Source organism: Triticum aestivum, chromosome 2B (assembly GCF_018294505.1).
Source record: "Triticum aestivum cultivar Chinese Spring chromosome 2B, IWGSC CS RefSeq v2.1, whole genome shotgun sequence".
NCBI lineage: Eukaryota > Viridiplantae > Streptophyta > Magnoliopsida > Poales > Poaceae > Triticum > Triticum aestivum.
The window spans coordinates 165,707,450-165,712,092 of NC_057798.1; the positions used below are offsets into that span (position 1 = coordinate 165,707,450).

Sequence of the window (4,643 nt, forward strand, 5' to 3'; positions counted from 1 at the left end):
CTCTCTCAGATGGCTGCCCCTCCTTTCCTCTCCCGCTCTTTCACGGCTATGGTTGTAATGTTTTGTAAGCCATTGACTAACTGCATCAGCTTCGGCAAGCATCTTTGAGGGGCAGATCAATGTTGGGGATGAATCATTGCACTATGATGTGGATCTACGACAAAAGATACGACACGAGTAGGAGGCTCACATTCCCGTGGATCCTGAGCGGGGGAGGTGGGGCTCATCGTCGCCCTGGTAGAAGGAATATGATCATCGTAAGGTGGCAGCACCCTCCAAGCTCTTCCTCCCAAAGGCGGCCTGATGGGGCCCACACCATCCACCCGAGCCATCGACCACGGATCTAGCCCAAGCAACTTCAAAATACTAGATCTAGCAGCTTCTCCAACAACCTCACCTCAAGTAACTATGGATCTGGCTACAACTACAACTTCAAAAGATCATGTGGGTACAAAAACTACAATAACCCCAGCTTCCACTCCAACTCCAGATCTGGCAGCTAGAATAACTATGATAGCAACAATGCTTATGGTAATCCTTCAAACGTCCGTAATTCAAACTATGGGATGGGAATCAGGGTTCGGGGATCCTCCCTCCTCCGTTGTGTAATAGAGCTGTAGCAGAAGGAGCTGATGGTTGTGGTGTGACCCATTTTTCCTGCCACCATACCAACCATTGCCATGTTGCTAGCACTCTATCCACGGTGCTTAATCTACAGACATGAGGGGCACCTTACGATCAATTTCATGGATCAATCTAGGCCTATTTTTAGTATATATGCAAATATTTGGTTGTGGTTTCTTTGGTCTGAAAGACACAGTGGGGGGGGGAGGGGGGTTGTGGACCCCCCCACCCCCTTCAGTTCTCTATGATGTGCCCTCAGGATGCTCTTAGCAGAAGTTTCTACCCATCCCATACAAGATGAGGAAAGGGAGTGGGTTGTAGGTTCGCCCAGTGGCTTGAGCATGGACGACACCATTGATGTCAAGCTGCTCCGTGATGAAGTTAGGGTTCGCTGCGGCCATGGCCGCCACGACCTCTCGCTCACGCGCTCGCCGTAGATCTGGCCCTCCTGCAGCCGGTGCTGCTTTCAGGAGGAATTGGTTGTACCGCTATTCCTCCTCCGTCTGCTGGAACGTCAACAAAGGTGCCGGTGCATGATGCACCTCCGCCATGGCGGCATTGTAGTGAGCCTGCGTATGCTCCATGGTGAAGCCAGCATGCACATGCGCGAGAGCCGGGGCGGTATCGTTGGAGCTCGTCTCCATCATGAGGTCGTCCTCGTCGTCCAAGACCTTGGGAGAGCTGGCTGGCAGGCCGACCTCGATTCTCCTGGCATGGCAGCTCTTCCAGGCGGTGGCAAGGGTGGCCACCTCGTGCTTCATATCCGTTGAAAGGCTCTCCCACAGAGATTCGCCACCTGCATTCATGACAGATGCAGTGCAAGGGAGAAGGATGTGGGGCGGCTTGTGTCGTGGGGTGGAGTTAGCCGGGTGTGGCCACCTTTAAATAGCGGATTTCGGTGAGACTAGGCGTCCGGGTGTGTCAATACGTGGTGCCAGGGTAGGTATCCCGGCCGACGAGCCTTCTTAATGGTGCCATACGGACGTGCGAGACATTCAATGGCGTGGTAGATATCCGTCCCATACAATAACACGTCTCCAGTATTGAATAGGCGTGAACACCCGAGACGCGTCGTGGGCGGCACCCTCAGTCGGCACGCTGCTTCAATGGCGGAGGCGTGAGAGGTTGCCTCCCCAATATTTGTCTCCGGTTTGCAGGAGAAAGTACGTCTAGACCATCTTGCGGGCCAATACTGGCCCGCGTTGGATGACACAACACGTATGGTCCGTGCGGTGTGGACGGTTGCAGGCACTTTGCGGAACGGCGTTGGAGATGCCCTTACTGACAATGTAGTTGCGGAGTATATTTTGTTGGTGTAGTTTTCCTTCGCGAGGGGCGAGGCTTGTGTTCCCCCTTTCTCCTTGTTCTGGTGTAGTACTCGAGCTAGGACCTGCCTCACTGCTCGGGGGTTGGTTTAGTTTTTGTTCGTGTGGGCGGAGAGGTCACACTTGCCCATGCTCGTGCTCCGGCACGGATCTTGGGCTGAGCACCACCAAATCAAAGATCTTTGGCGATTGAGACCATGTGTTTACCGTCGCCTGAGAAGGGGCTCTTTGCTGCCTGGTGGTTCCTGTGCTTGTGGATAGTTCGACACGTTTTGCCAAGGGTACAAGTTGTACCGATTCCAACACCCGCATACGTACGTGGTTGGCTTCCCATAGGCACGTTCGTTAAAAAAAAATGGACCCCCTTAGCTATCGAATGTTCGCGAGGAGGAGGTGACATTTGCGAATGATTTTGCGGGCAGTTTCAGTTTGAGGGATGACAGTCTTCTTCAGAGCGACATGAAAGTATCTATTCTAGAAGATTTTTTTGTTTTAAACTGTCATTGTTTGATCTCGTCTCACAACTAAAACTGCCATAAAAAAGGGTCCGTTTGCCAGCCCTCTCCCAGCGCTAGTTGTAATTACCGTAAAAATTTAGTCGAAAGGAAAACAAAACCTCTACATGCTAGCAGCATCAACAGAAACCCGAAAGAGAGAAGAGATGGATCATGCACCTTGGTGTGGGCTATTGATTCGACCCCATATATAAACTGCAAAAGGTCTGCTTCTTCAGATTTACCCCACGCGTTGGAAGAACACGAGGGCCGCCGGCCGTTCGTTGCCAAGGGCCCGGCTTACTCCGGAGCTCCTGTCCCAATTGATGCAATCACCGTTGCCGAAACGAAATTGCTGATGGCTTGATCGCAGAGAGAAGAGAAACCGCACAGTTTGAGTGGCGCAAGCAGAAGCCTTCGCGCGTCTCCCGCGGATAGCACCAGAGGGCGTTACATAAGGTGCCGATACATCTTCTTATCTTTTGGTGTGAGGACTAAGGAGTGGAGGGGCTTCACCGAAGACTTGCCAAGAACCTTCGGAGTATATCACACGAAAGTTGCACCTTGTTACCGTCTAGATTCTCACGTTGATTAGTTCGTTCTCGGCCAAATTTCCCAATTTCACTTCCTTGTATCACCTCCGGTCGGTCAGTCAACCTCATTTCCTTCTCAGACAACTTTCTATTTTTATTGTCTCCTTTAACTTAGCAAAATTCGAGGGATTTCGAACTTGTCAAGAACCTTCGTTTGATTCGTACAAAGATTCAGCTCATTGGTCGCTTAAGGGCATGTACAATGGTTGATAAGACGGTCTTGTCTTAAGTCTTGCATTTAATTTAGAGATGATAAATAAAATTGTCTATAATGGGTCATTTCTTAGCCTTATCTTCAATAACTAGATATTCCTAAAAACATGATGAGACATACTGTGCTAAGAGATCATCTCTTGTCTTCTCTTAAGTAAGAGAAGACAAACCTTTTCTTATGAGTTCTCTCTCCTCCACCTCATTATTTATCCTACGCGACACTTCTAAGATAGCACCATTGTACATGCTCTAAATTGCTAATTACTCTTACCTTATTTAGATGCTCTAATAGTTTCTTCCCAACCTCCCCGTGGAAAAAAGAAGTTCTTCCCAACCAATTCCCACCGCTTGCAGCTCAAAAAAAAAAAAGAGAAATCCCACCGCTGAAGCGTTCTCTGCTTCATTGTCTCTCATCTCAGGTCAATCAACGCGTCACTTCACTATGGCCTACCAACCTTGGTTAGGGCATTTTCAACGGTGAATCACAAATTTTCTCTTGCATCTATCTGCGGACAGGAGAGACTAGTCCGCAGACAGGATGCGAGAAGCCATCATCCAACACTGCTTGCATACATTGCAAACACTTTTTCATCAAACCGGATGGAGTTCATGTAAACACGGCCGGATTTTATATAAATATGACAGATTTCATATAAACCGGATGAAAACGTTAAATTTTGGCCATATTTTTAACTGAAAAGGATACCGGACTAAGATAAAACTAGTCTACAATCGACGCAACGGCTATCCATTTCGACAACATGGATACCCTCGACTATCTACTGCGGCTGCGGCAGATCTCCATTGTCGTCTCCATGTCCGGCAGCCGTGAGCCCTAGAGGTACATGCTTCGGCACAAAGGGCGGCTCGCTTCCCACAACTCATCGGAGTGGACCCGCCGGCTGATGCTTCAACCGGAGGGGAAGAGTCCCTACGCTGCATGGACCAAAGTTGGTTTTAGGGTAAGGGGACGAGGATGGCTGGCGAGAGGGCAAGACACTGGCCATGTACGCCGGCGTCGCCTCAGCGGTGGCCTTCATGGGACCCAAGCGACGGTGACCTCCCGTTTTCTACTTCTGATCGATGATGGCGGCGTGCACGGGCGCGATACGCTACCTCGTCGATGTCTACGCAGACGGCTTTTTTCTCTGCCGGCGGCGCGGGGCTACACGCGCATTAATGGCGGATGGCACAGTCGTAGGCATGGGATGCGCGGTGCTACACACCGGCATCCACGACAGCGACGATACCCATGCCGCCGTGACCCCCCCCCCCTGTTGTCGCGTGTCCGACTGGGAACGCGAGTTGGGCAACTTGCTCCATCGAGCTACGCGAGGGAGGTGGAGCAGTGAGCTGCGTCGCCCGTATCTAGTGGGCTCGGCGGGCCACCCAGC

General features: G+C 51.0%; 1 protein-coding gene across 1 annotated transcript in view; it reads right to left on the minus strand.

Annotated features, from left to right (window-relative positions):
* LOC123044110 (putative disease resistance protein RGA4) overlaps window positions 1-3,016 on the minus strand; it is a 23,659-nt gene extending 20,643 nt beyond the window's left edge. The window contains exon 1 of the mRNA XM_044466751.1: window positions 2,624-3,016. The gene's annotated coding sequence lies outside the window, so the exon portion shown is untranslated. The remainder of the gene's footprint in view (window positions 1-2,623) is intronic.
* Between the last annotated feature and the right edge of the window lie 1,627 nt (window positions 3,017-4,643).